Raw genomic sequence first — 14,501 nt, 5'->3', positions numbered from 1 at the left:
TGCTTTTTGAAGCACATACCTTATTTTAAAATGATGCACAAACTGAAGGCGTTAATAAAATTAAAAAGTCAGTGAAAGCATCATGGAAAATGTTGGAAATTTCATGTATGTTTTCTGTGTAAATTCAATATGAAATGGACATCAGTGGGGCAGGAGAGGAGCACTGTACAGTTAGTGTGTAGGAGAGTGTTCTTTAAGGAAATCTCTCATTTAAATGATCATAAATGCATCCCATTTACAAAGTAAATTTAAATCTTATTTTTCTTCACCTATTTTCTCTTATTCAGGATAGACATATGTATGAGCTGTGCAAAATGATATGAGAGAAAAGAGTCTTCTTGGCCAATAAAGTACAGAAAAAATAAGAATTATTGAAGTAATTATAAAACAAATCACTTTGAATGTCAGAAAACCCAAGAAATGATTTTCACACCAAAATTGCTGTCAAGAAGGCAGAGTTTTGAGGCTAAGACTAAGAATAAATCTGGAAAACTGGAGAATTAAATCATCAGAGTGAGTAAAACTTGTGAATGAGTATGTGGATGAATAAATGAATAAAATGGAACGGTAACTTGAGGGGTTATCAGATCTTCAAAGGGCTTTGTTGTTGTTCGTTTTGCTTGTTTTTTTTTTTTTTTTAAATAAATGGAAACTGAAGCAACTTTGTAGACTTACATTAAGAGACCAAGGAAAAGAGAACAAATGAAAGATGTTTGGGGAAAGAGAAAAACTAATATAGTGTTTTGAGATAATTACAGAAAAAAAGGAGGAAAGAACACACAGTTTTCACTTATAATTCATCATTAACCAGTTGGCATATACCGCAGGCTTCATTTTCAAAACATACCCAGAACCTGGCCATTTTTAACCACCTCCTCTATTTACTACTCGGGTCCAAGCCACCATCACTTTTATTATAAAAATTACAACAGCTTCCCAAACTGGTCCTGCTTCTGTCCTTACTAATCCCTTCCTCTTACTCAACCCAAGCCAACCCAACCCAATCTCTACAAAGCAATAATCCTTTGAAAACAAAATTATTTTTATATTACTTCTCTGTTGAAAGCTCTCAACTAGTTACCCATCTCCCTGAGTAAAATCTAAATTTATTATAATGGTTTACAAAGTTCTATACAGTCTTCTCCATCCTCTATTATTTCTCTGATCCCATAACTTACTCTTTTCTCCCTTCTTGCTCACTTTCTTCTCCTTGAAGACGCTGGGCATCCTCCCACCGAAGTGCCTTTGCTATGGCCATTTCCTCTGCTTTCAGGGCTTTTCTCCCAAATATCCTTAGAGAGGATCTCCCTTAAATCTTTTCTCAAGTGTTACTGTTGCAATATAGCCTGCCATGACTACTCAGTTTAAAAAATGCAACTGTGACCTCACTCTTCCTGCCATTTCCTGCTTTTCTCTTATCCAATGTAATTTATATTTTCACTTATTTGTTTTATTTACTGTCTGTTTTTTCCCAGCAGAATCTTCACAAGCGTGTGAACTCTGTGAAGTCATGGATCTTAGACTGTTTTCTTCACTGCCATCCTTCCAGCTCTGTGACAGTACCGAGCTTATTGCAGGTGATTATGCTTGTTCAATGAATGCACGCGTACATGAACGAATGAATGAAAGGAGAATCGTGTTAAGGGAAAATGTTCAGCTGGGGAGGAGGAAAGAGTAGCAAGTTCATAAGAAATGACATTAGGTCTCTCGGAGTTGGAGTGATAATAGGAGTAGAGTGGTTGAAACTGGAGGTTTGTGAAAGGTTGGGTGGAAAAGTGAAAGAGCAACTTTGGGCAGGAAGCTTATTGAGTAAGCAAGAATGTAAGGAGAATGACTGTCAGGTGAAACACAGAAGATTGTGTAAAAGATCCTCATTTTTAAAAATATGTTTGCCTCTCTTTCACATCATCCCATTCTTCACACCAAGCTGTTCCATTCTTGCATTCGAGTTAAACTGAGATGATAATGGTAACCAGTGTTACTTGTCATTGTCAGCCAGTGATCATGAGAGGGGGTATTCTGGAGATTTCTAATGATTTTTTTAGTCTTATCAATAAGACACTGGAAAACATGGCCCCTTTTGCTGTGGGCGGTTGTTTGGATGTTATATCTGACAATGTTACAATATGCTGTAAGGTGAGAGGAGTGAAGCCAACTTGCCAAAAAATGGCGGCATGGAAGATTAAATGAATGTAGGTCCTAAACAGTGTCTCTGAGCCACTGAATTAGCCTCTTGAACCTCAGAACTTTCTTTAGGTGAGGTTAGTTTCCTTATGATGTAAGTAGCTGTCAATTATGTTTTAGATACTCTGATGCCAGCACCCTCCTACAGCTTACCTTGTTTCATTACTTTCTCTACCAAGGCTCAGTTCAAAATTTCTAAGGTTGTTTATGGCATTTGTTTATGTTAAGGTATTTATCAAGGAGTGTGTTTATATGTATTTATGAAAATCCTAAAGAAGCAAGTTACTACCAAATACTTTAGTCTTACCTAATCATTTGTTCAGTTCAGTTCAATCGCTCAGTCATGTCCGACTCTATGCGACCCCATGAATCGCAGCACGCCAGGCCTCCCTGTCCATCACCAACTCCCAGAGTTTACTCAAACTCACGTCCATCGAGTCGGTGATGCCATCCAGCCATCTCATTCTCTGTCGTCCCCTTTTCCTCCTGTCCCCAATCCCTCCCAGCATCAGGGTCTTTTCCAATGAGTCAACTCTTCACATGAGGTGGCCAAAGTATTGGAATTTCAGCTTCAGCATCAGTCCTTCCAATGAACACCCAGGACTGATCTCCTTTAGGATGGACTGGTTGGACCTCCTTGCAGTCCCAGGGAGTCTCAAGAGTCTTCTCCAACACCACAGTTCAAAAGCATCAATTCTTTGGCACTCAGCTTTCTTCACAGTCCAACTCTCACATCCGTACATGACCACTGGAAAAACCTTAACATGACCACTGAAAAAGCCTTGAATAGACGGATCTTTGTTGGCAAAGTAATATCTCTGCTTTTTAATAGTCTTTTAAATATTGTTCCTTTTTATACATATTGTTGTATATAAAAAGTATGAGAGTCTTCATAGCGTTATATTTGTATAGAAAACAAAAGCGGGAGATAGACTGAGTAAAAAGATGTATTGTGATCTCAGTAATCCAGATTTGGAAAATGCCTAAACAGTTGGCCCTTGTAACCATGGTGCAAACACCACTGTTCACTTATCAGAAGCTATGCTAATTACATTTATGACCAGTACAATATCATGATTTATAAGATTTCAGATCACCAAAATGTGTGTTTCATATATATTTGGTCTTCCTCCACTATTCCTGGCTCACAGCTCTAAAACCTCTTGGAATTTCCTAAGTACTAAGAGTGATAAATGTGCCTTCTGTGACGTTAATGAGGTGACTTTTGAAACTCGGCTAAGGATGGGGCTTGGTTGCCAGTGGATCCAACCATGTGATTAGAGGGTCAGAACTTCCAATTCCACCCTTTTGACCTCCAGGGAGGGGAAAGGGGCCAGAGATTGATTTCAATTGCCAGTGGTTAGTGATTTAATCCATCAGGCCTATGTGATGAAGCCTCCATAAAAATCCAAAGGATGGGTGTGGAAGCTTTGGTTTCTTGTAGAGATGCTGGGAGGGATTGGGGGCAGGAGGAGAAGGGGATGACAGAGGATGAGATGGCTGGATGGCATCACTGACTCGATGGACGTGAGTCTGAGTGAACTCTGGGAGTTGGTGATGGACAGGGAGGCCTGGCGTGCTGCGATTCATGGGGTCGCAAAGAGTCGGACACGACTGAGCGACTGAACTGAACTGAACTGAGAGATGATGGGAAATTCACTCTTCGGTTAACTCCCACTTCCAAAGGCCCCTAAGCTGGACTGGTCTGTAGAGAGGCCTGCTGACCTCAAACTCACCTTAAAACAATGCTCAAACAGGAAACTACACTACACTAGGAGGAGAAGAAGATGACATCAGAAGCAGACAGCTCACCCAAGATGCTGATCTGACTTTTATGATCATTTATAATGTTTTCTTGATTCCTTGGACCTATGCCTATCAATCCCATGTTTTCTATCATGGACATGATTCTATGCTAGTTTAAAACTCAGTCCAAACCACAGGTAGTACCTGTACCTATTCTGGGTTACCTTGGTGGATTTCTCTTCTTTGGGGCTCTGATTGGATACCCCCTAGGAAATTTGTTTTAGATGAGTGTTCAGTCATGTTCTATCTATTCATAATAATTCTAGATGGGATCCTCTCACCTGGCCAATTAAAAATACCTGCTCTGAGGCTGGCCATAGATTTAAGTTTTCTCTTAGGGTCATTTAAACTCAATCAGAGTGATGAGATAAGTCTCAATAAAAAATTAACTTCTCATCTATTAAAAGGAAAACTCCTACAATTATGGGGAGGATCTACATGGTTAACACCAGGCTATGGTCATTTAAGCTTAAAGGCTCCTCTATGTTGGGAGTGGTTAAATCATACTAAAAATGATCAACCTGGTAATTATGAGACAAGGCAGGGTGCTTAATGAACTATGCCTGTTATTACCCTTAGAAAGAGAGAGTGGTATGGGACTCAATGGATTTGTGGCACTAATTTATGGCCTTGACATCTACAGGAATGATACGAAGGTGTAGCCTGGGATTCCCATGAATTTAAGGTCATACATGTTAGCAAATTACAGGTAACCCCAACCAATCTACCATTGGTATGATCCCAGTGGGTCAAAGATCTGTATTCTACTGGTATGTCCATTTAGCAGCTTGTGTGTGTATGTGCCTTCAGTGGGGTTGGAGGATGTAATTGACCATATCTAAGCCTTGACAACTTTCATAAGCTTTAAATGATAGTAACCGGGGTATTAGCCTACTGAATTCTGAGATCTCTTTGATGAGAAAGGCAGTACTATACAACTGCAAGACCCTTGACACCTTACAGCATCTCGGGGAGATATCTGTGCTATAATTCAAACTGAATGTTGTATTTTTGTGCCTGGTAAATCCTTTAATGTAACATATTTGAACCACATGAAAAATCAGATTTCTGCTCCAAGTGACCCATTCCCTAATCTTGACAATCTTTAAAAAAAAAAAAAAAAAAAAAAAACTGGTGTGGGAGGCTCATGGCTAAAATATTTACTTTTAATTCTACTAATGTTATTAACTATTCCATTTGTAGTTTGCTTGTTTCACAAGATTATTATTTCTTGTATTACCAAGTATATGACTGAGCCTTCAATGGAAATGATGACTAGACTTGAAGCAGTTGATCAAATGCATAGTTCGATATATGATCAATGATTGTAATAGTGTAACTCTAGAAGGCAATGGCAACCCACTCCAGTACTCCTGCCTGGAAAATCCCATGGACGGAGGAGCCTGGAAGGCTGCAGTCCATGGGGTCACGAAGAGTCGGACACGACTGAGCGACTTCACTTTCACTTTTTACTTTCATGCATTGGAGAAGGAAATGGCAACCCAGTGTTGCCACTGCCATTCTCCAGTGTTCTTGCCTGAAGAATCCCAGGGACGGGGGAGCCTAGTGGGCTGCCATCTATGGGGTCGCACAGAGTTGGACACGACTGAAGCGACTTAGCAGCAGCAGAGAAGGCAATGGCACCCCACTCCAGTACTCTTGCCTGGAAAATCCCATGGATGGAGAAGCCTGGTGGGCTGTAGTCCATGGGGTCATGAAGAGTTGGACACGACTGAGCGTCTTCACTTTCACTTTTCACTTTCATGCATTGGAGAAGGAAATGGCAACCCACTCCAGTGTTCTTGCCTGGAGAATCCCAGGGATGGGGGAGCCTCGAGGGCTTCTGTCTATGGGCCGCACCGAGTTGGACACGACTGAAGTAACTTAGCAGCAGAGATGATGGGAGAATGCAGAGCCTGGAGAGGGAATGGAATCTCTGTGTCTCTGACCACATACCTTGCTCTCTGAATCTCTTCTGTCTGGTTGTTCTGAGTTCTGTCCTTGTACAGAAATTAGTGATCTAGAAAGTACAGTGTTTCTCTGAGTCCTGTGAGCCACTCTAGCAAATTTATCCAGCCAAAGAGGAGGTCATGTGAACCTCTCATTTATGGCCAGTCAGAGAGAAATACAGATAACAGCTTGGACTTGGGACTGGCCCTGACATCCAAAGAAGGGGTCGTGGGCACCTCCAGTCTGTCACTGGTTGGTGATAGCTGTGAGGGGGAGGGCAGACTTGTGGGACTGAACCCTTAGCCTGTGGGATCTGATGTTATCTTCAGGTAGGTAGGGTTAGAATTGAGTTGAATTGTCGGACATCCAGTTGGTGTTCAAAGAATTGCTTGTTTGTGTGGGGGGACCACCCCATAATTGGAACTGAGTCCAGAAACCCAAAATAACCAGTCACTAACTATGTATTCATTGTTGTGTTCTCAAACTGCTTTAACTAGTGGAACCACACAAGTCCAAGAACTTATAAATACTTAGATAAAGTTTTTGGTCACATATGTTTGAAGAATTGGCATTGGCTGGCAGGTATTTTTCAAATATTTCCCTCAGTTACCTTTCAAGTCACTAGACTAGGAAAGTATCAACAAACACAAAATGAAGAAAACGAAGCTTAGTGTTTCTGTGTGCTTATCCCTTACTTGGGCAGTTATACATTCATGTAAAAGAGGGCTTGGCTTTACTCAGTGATTATTTTGGGAATTCTTTTCCAAAAGTGAAAGTTGCTCAGTCATGTCCAACTCTTTGCGACCCCATGGAATAGTCCATGAATTCTCCAGGCCAGAACACTGGAACGGGTAGCCATTCCCTTCTCTAGGAGATCTTCCCAACCCAGGGACTGAACCCAGGTCTCCTGCATTGCAGGCAGATTCTTTACCAGCTGAGCCACCAGGGAAGCCCTTTTCCAGGTACCGTCTTATTTGAGCCCGATTATAGTAAGTTTAGGAGCCAGTTTTATTTCTCTGTTCTTTCGCTTTGCCTCCCTGGCTTTGGACGGGCTGTTCCTTCCTTCAGTTTTCAATTTTAACTTTGGTCCAGTCTTTGTCCCACACTTCTCCTGTCTACAACCTTTATAACAGCTCTGGGCACATTCAACTCTCTTCCTATGTGATCTCAACCACCAGGCTGGAGCTCAGCTTTTAGCCTCCAGGCAAAGTTTGGATCTATCCTGCAGATATATGCTAGGAGATCTCTGTAGTGGTCACCCAGAAACACAGTTTCTACTTCTATTTTATTTTGTAAAAATTTCTTTATTTATTTTAAAATTTTTATTGGAGTGTAGTTGCTTTATAATGTCATGCTACATTCTGCTGTACAGCATAGGGAATCAGCTATACATATACACATATCCCCTCTTTTTTAGACTTTCTCACAGTTTCTAATTTTAAAATGAATGAGGCAGAGTGTAAAACTGCATTTTATTTTTCAGATTTATTGCCATGTTACCTTTAGGATCATCCTAATTTTGGATCCTGACAGTGATAAAGTAAGGAGAGAAACTATGATATACATTTGAATAGCATTTAAAATATTGCAGAAAGCTTCTCCTCTATTTCTAATTCTGTCAATAAACTAAAGTCATTATTATCCTCCTCCTTCAGATAAGAAATGTATGGCTCAGAAAGCTGCTCCAGTCTGGCCATGGCCCCATAAGTGGTAAGTCACAGAAATGGGGCTAGAAACCAGATGTCTTACCTCCAAATATCATGCTCCTTATTAACACCTCACTTTCTTCATTTTATGCTGGAAAAAAATGCCCTTATCTAAATAATTTGATAAGCCATTTGAGGGACTGAAAAGGTCACACATGAGAGCAACAATGTGTATTCAGGAGAGGGAGGTTTTGAACACAATATAAACTTATTTTTCCAAAGGTCAGATTCGACTCCACAGTGGCCAGGTGGCATAAATCACCCTCCAGGGCCCCGGCCATCCCTTTGACAGGAGTTTGCAGACCCAGGACTACGCAGAAGTCTCAAACCTGTGACAGAGGCTTCTCTGAGAAGAGCATCAGTGTTGCTACATGGGACGCTGTGTGACTGCAGAGACAGACGGGGGGAGTAGGGGATACTGGAGAGAGCTGAAGCAAAAGCCCGAGCCATCCTTTCAAATCGTATTGATCAAAGGAGAATTTTAGACGTGAGTGAATGAGAGTTCTTATGAGTGAATCTTCCGAGGGGAAGAGGAAGGCCAAACCTGGCTCATTATCACCAAGTAATACTGCAGAGTAATTCGCTACTTCAGTCTCATCCCTCTGCCCTCATTGAGCTGCTACAGAAATAAATACTTTGGAGTACTTTACTATGTGTTCCGGCAGATCTTGTGGTCTCCATCTGCAGAAAAGCAGCATTTGCCCAGACTTGAAATGTCAGCTTGATCCATTCAGAGATTTCAGATTAAAAACAAAAATTGAGCATGATTAATAGGCCCAGAAAAGAATGTCAGAATTGAATATGCGTTGTGAAAGTATTTGAGAAGCTGCCAGGGAGCATATGGCTCTATCCTCTATTAAATAAAAGGAAGTAGAAGTTGGCAGGTGGGGAAGCAATGCAAATAAGCACTTAAAATGTAAAGAATCAGCCATCTTGACCCAGTAATTCTATTCAGAGGAATTCATTCTAAAGAAATAACAGAAGCTGGAAGGCTTCTTGCAAAGACTTCTCTCTTCAGTGATATAGAAAATGGCAAAAACAATACAAAAGAAGAACAAATAAACCACTGGAGAACAGTGTAATAAATTACAGCAATATTATGGAAATGCGTAAAATTTTGTATTGGGTAAAGCCTTTCATTGAACTTCCGGAGAGTTCCCAAAGGATGTATTTTAATGGCACTTACGATGAGAACTTGTTTTCAGATATGAATCATCTTAAGTCATTGCCTTTCCATGGTGTACTTTCCTTTGATGTTGCTGTTTGTTTCACAATCGGTAGAAACTCGGGAACATACAGATTTTAAAACTAATTCTAATGTGCTTTACAGACTTATGCAACATCCTCAAGAGGGAGGCGTTTGCAAGGAGGAGCAAAATGTTAACCAGAAGGAGGGTCTCCTTAGGAGAACAGGGTCAGCCAGAAGAAACTCGCAGGAGTGTTAATTTAATATTGCTGGCTGCGATCTTCAGGGCGGGCTTCCCAGGTGGTGTTACTGGTAAAGAACCCACCTGCCAATGCAGGAGACGCAGGTTCGATCCCTGGGCCAGGAAGATCCCCTGCAGTAGGAAATGGCATCCCATTCCAGTATTCTTGCCTGGAAAATTCCATGGACAGAGGATCCTAGTGGGCTATAGTCCATGGGATCACAAAGAGTTGGACATGAATTAGTGACTGAGCACATCTTCGGGTTGAGAAATTTTTAGACTAAATTGTTTATTCTTTCTAAAGATAGATGAGTAACTTTCAAGGAGGCATTTTTCCTAACATTTTTGTGCATGGAAATTGGAAAAGCTTTGGAGTCAGACCAAGCTGGGTCATAATGACAGTGAGAGCCAATATTTACTGAGCACTTGGAATAGATCAGACACAGTCTATACCCAAATTTTTACTGATTTAATCATTGCAACAGCCCTTTGAACTAGATATGTCTCTTATCTTTATTTTGCAAATGAGGAAGAACTAGAACACAGGGAGATTAAGTAACTTGCCCAGGTTTACTGGATTGGTTAACCATGATGCATATTATCACTTAATTGCTGGTTATAGACACCGACTGGGCCATTTGTTGGGCTCTTCTGTCTTTTCATTTTAAGTGGCTTAAGGTACTCAGGTAACTGTGCTGTGCTTCAAACCCTTTCACCTTTTTCCTGATCTCCTGGCTTGAGCCACTGCCTTGCGCTTTTTTGACCATTATTACCCTAAAAGAGGGGCTTCCCAGGTGGCACTAGTGATAAAGAACCCTCCTGATAATGCAGGAGATATAAGAGTCTCAGGTTCGATCCCTGGGTTGGAAAGATACCCTGGAGGAGGTGATGGCAACCCACTCCAGTATTCTGCTTGGAAAATCCCATGGACAGAGGACCCTGGCCAGCTACAGTCCATAGGATGGCAAAGAGTTGGGCATGACTGAAGGAACTTAGCATACTCACATGAACCCTAGAATGTTGGAAACCTGATCCCTTTTCAGCACTTATTTCAGTTGCAATTTGCCCTTAGCAACTTGGTTTTCTCCATTTGGGGTCTAGTACTGCTTATATGACAATAATATTTCCCTTGGGATGTGAGGCTACATACCTAGAAAGATGGATTTGAGAAGAGAAAGCACCTTGAAAGACATGAATATCAAAAATCTTAGGTTGATAGTTGTTTCATTGCTCTATTATCTTTCTGGGATGAGGAGAACATTTCACTGTGAAGAAGGATTCATTTTAAATAAATTCAGTTCTGCATTGCCATTAGGCCTCTACTAAGATAAAAGTTACTGTACTGAGTTGGAATAATAAAGTATGGATGCAGTCATGTTTGAATGAATGAACAAGGCAATATAGAAGAATGATTAAATGCTTTAGCTTTGGAGCCAGATAGATCTGGGCTCACAACTCAAGACGCCCACACCTCAGGGCATCTCCGTGGAAGCAGATTGCTCTAAAGCTGATGAAGGATCAGGGCCCCTCACATACAGCAGTCCCTTGCAAGGCCCTGTTCCTACTTGTGTATTCACATTTTTCAAACTTTTTCTTAAATAGAGTTCCCCCTTCCCTGGAATTGCATGAACTCTAAGTGTCACAAATACAATGGAAGTGAAAAATAGATTCAAGGGATTAGATCTGATAGAGTACATCATGCAAAATGCCAGGCTGGATGAAGCACAAGCTGGAATCAAGATTGCTGGGAGAAATATCAATAACCTCAGACACACAGATGACACTACCCTTATGGCAGAAAGTGAAGAGGAACTAAAGGGTTTCTTGATGAAAGTGAAAGAGGAAAGTGAAAAAGTTGGCTTAAAACTCAACATTCAGAAAAGTAAGATCATGGCATCTGGTCCCATCACTTCATGGCAAATAGGTGGATAAACAATGGAAACAGTGAGAGACTTTATTTTGAGGGGAGGCTCCAAAATCACTACAGATGGTGACTGCAGCCATGAAATTAAAAGACGCTTGCTCCTTGGAAGAAAAGTTATGACCATTCTAGACAGCATATTAAAAAGCAGAGATGTTACTTTATTGACAAAAGTCCGTCTAGTCAAAACTGTGGGTTTTCCAGTAGTCATATATGGATGTGAGAGTTGTACCATAAAGAAAACTGAGCGCCATAGAATTGATGCTTTTGAACTATGGTGTTGGAAAAGACTCTTGAGAGTCCCTTGGACTGCAAGGAGATCCAGCCAGTCAATCCCAAAGGAAATCAGTCCTGAATATTCATTGGAAGGACTGATGCTGAAGCGAAAACTCCAATACTTTGGCGACCTGATGTGAAGAGCTGACTCATTTGAAAAGGCCCTGATGCTGGGAAAGATTGAAAGCAGGAGGGGAAGGAGACAATAGTGGATGAGCTGGTTGGATGGCATCATCAACGTGATGGACATGAGTTTGAGCAAGCTCCGGGAGTTGGTGATGGATAAGGAGGCCTGGTGTGCTGCAGTCCATGGGGGCACAAAGAGTCGGACACGACTGAGCAACTGAACTGATATGTATTCCTGTAGCTGATTCACTTTGCTATACAGTAGAAATGAATACATTTTAACTAAAAAACAAACAAACTCCTCCCTTTCACCCCTAAAAGACTTGCTGATGCTTTCTGAGTTATAATTTCTGTATTTGTAAAATGGAAATGTTGGGGATCAGGTGAAATCCTTGTAAAATTCTTGATCTTAGCAGGTGCATATTAATATTACTCTGTCATTCTAGTAACTTCTGTGTCCAGGCAGGTTTTCCCCAGACAATTCTGATACAGAATACTTTGTCTTGTTTTCTCCACATGTTCTCCTAATACTTATGAAACCATTGACCCTTCTGCTGGGTATGACTTGTATCATCTCCACTAAATCTTATGGTTTAATAAATCTTTGATTTTTAACAACATCCAGACCTGGTTCATGTGCTCCTGCATGCTCTAAGTTAGGCAGCTGTGATTTAGGCTGGATTTAAAAATGATCTGGAGACGGTTGATGGTCTCTTTATTGTATCTCAGCCTATCACCCCTGTTAATCTGTATGAGAACCCTATTCTCCTCCTTCATACCCTCATTTCAAGTTATAAACAGATATTAGTTTGCTTATTAGTCTATGATCTGTGTTTCTCATTAGCCTGTAAACTTCATGGAACCAAAGGCACATCTGTTCTTTTCACGGACACCTAGCATAAGGCCAGGTGTATAGCAGCAACTCAACAAAGGCTTTTTTGCATGCAGGTAGCCATGAAGATGGTAAAGGCAAGAACATTTGCCAGGGGTGAGGCCTGCGATTCATCCAAATGTGGCTGCATCGGCACAGGCTCTCCCCTTCTGTTGTACACAGACGTTCACCGGTTCTTCGTATCTCAGCAGAGTTCTTCTGTTTGTCTCCCCCATTTCTTCCTCTAGTCCTATTCCTTCACCTTGGTTGTTCCCATCTCACATCTGCACACAAAATGTCCTTCTTTTTTCTCTTCCTCTGGCTTCTATGGAGGAACACACAAAGTGTTTCCAAATATTGCCAAAAAAAAAAAAAAAATCTTAGGTCCCATTTCACTCAGGTTTAAAGATTAATTGGTTTTTGACAAGACCAAGATGAAGTAGTGGTGGTTAAGGGAAGCTGGGGAGTTCCCAGCCCCTGTAGGAATGTGGGGATGAGGATGGGAGAGGCAAGCTTACCGTACAGTTACGGCGGCAAACAGCGCCCACAGAGAGGGAGGCGGTCTCTCTGCAAGTCCTCGGCCGGCTGAGGGCGCTCTTACGTGAGCTTCAAGAGAACCATCTCTGCTCCATGTTACCACGCAAGATACTAATCACAGGTCTATGGCCAGGGACTGTCCACTTTCATTCTTCCTCCCATTGTTTTAATAGTATCATTTTAATAAAGCGAATTATGTTTCTTCTGGGTTTAGGATCATGTCTTATGGTTTATTATAATCACATGTCATTACAACAGAAGTATTTACTAATTTTGCCCTTTCTAAGCAGGTTCCTCATTATTCATTGCCCAATATCACAAAAACTCTAATTGAGATTGTTCTAATTTCATAATGGTAGATAAAGAAACATTACATAAAAATGATGCAATAAGGCTTTATCTGTAGGGTTTAGTCTCTTGTGTTTCTTAAGTACTTATGTACCAGATACTTAACTAGGAGTTGCATGGTGATCTAGAAATACAGATAGAATGTAATAAAATAATGTATGCTATTATACTACATGTATAACATATATACACATACTGCACATATATGCATACAAATACACATATCTCTATATAATCATATACAAATACACAGGAATAGATATACAATATTTCTCCAAATTTTTCTAAAGGCACTGGGCTTGTTTTCTTGAGACAGGCTATGAATGTATGTATGTAGATATGAGCGTGTGTGCTCAGTCGTGTCCGATTCTTTGTGACTCCAAGGACTGGCAATTGAATGTACTGACTTTGGAGTGAATCAGCATGGTTTTGGTTCCTAGCAATACCACTTACTTGCTATATGATTTCATGTGACTTACATAGCTTTTCTTAAATTTCATCTTTCAATAATGAGAGCAGTGTCTCTTAACTCACAACATTGATGTTTTACAATGGATTTTAGCATTTATTTTCACAAAGACGCTATAAAGTTGGTATTGTTGTCATCCGCATTTTACAGATAAAGAAGCTGAGTCACAAAGTAGTTAAATGACTTGCTCAGAGGTCAGAGGGGGCAAAATCAGACACATCTCTGGGCTGTTGAACTATAATGCTTATACTCTAGGGCATTAGATTAAAGAAAATAACTGAAATTGCCAAAGGGATGACTACAAGAAAATAAAACTCAATTAAAAGAATCAAGAAGAAGCCAAAGACCAGGAAAAGGAGAAAGAACAAACATATGTGCCAGGCACCTTTAGGAGTCTTTAGACATTGTCTCAAACATCCTTAAAACCCTGGGGCGGGGTCGCAATGACCTTTTATAAAAGAGAACTACAGTTCACAACTACAGCTGATGAAAGCTGATACTGGGATTCAATCTAGGTCCTTCTGATTATAAATGCTATACTGAGATACATCTTGTGCTTCTAGGTACATAGCATAGTTCTGTAGTTGGCATTAGGAAAATACCTTTCACAGGCTCTGAGCTCAAGGAGCTTAGAGTCTTAATGGGGATGACAGACATGGGTGCCACAAGCAAGGAAACACAACATTCACGGTGAAGGTAACAACACCCATTGGTGTGGGTGGCTAGGACGGGAAAGATCCTAGAACTCAAATGGAAAATGTCATGGTGGACCTTGAACTTCACCTGGACCAAGAGGCTGAAGCTTGGCACACCATTCACAATCACTGTCGAATGCCTGATCAGGAGAGTTAAGAGAAAAGACATAGTTCTTTTCCAGTTA

The 14,501-nt window shown here is 40.8% G+C and overlaps 1 protein-coding gene and 1 long non-coding RNA gene across 4 annotated transcripts in view; one reads left to right on the top strand and one right to left on the bottom strand.

Moving 5' to 3' along the window:
* Nucleotides 1–1,491, top strand: part of LOC112585137 — a 30,483-nt gene extending 28,992 nt beyond the window's left edge. The window contains exon 4 of the long non-coding RNA XR_003109543.3: nucleotides 1,476–1,491. This is a non-coding gene — a long non-coding RNA (uncharacterized LOC112585137). The remainder of the gene's footprint in view (nucleotides 1–1,475) is intronic.
* The window catches only part of GRM5 (glutamate metabotropic receptor 5), a 661,611-nt gene that overhangs the window by 33,537 nt on the left and 613,573 nt on the right, over nucleotides 1–14,501 (bottom strand). The gene's annotated exons all lie outside the window — the stretch shown is intronic.

The sequence above is a fragment of the Bubalus bubalis genome, chromosome 5 (genome assembly GCF_019923935.1).
Source record: "Bubalus bubalis isolate 160015118507 breed Murrah chromosome 5, NDDB_SH_1, whole genome shotgun sequence".
Classification (NCBI taxonomy): domain Eukaryota; kingdom Metazoa; phylum Chordata; class Mammalia; order Artiodactyla; family Bovidae; genus Bubalus; species Bubalus bubalis.
Note: the sequence above shows the minus strand (reverse complement) of the source record. Positions and strands in the feature narration are given on the sequence as shown.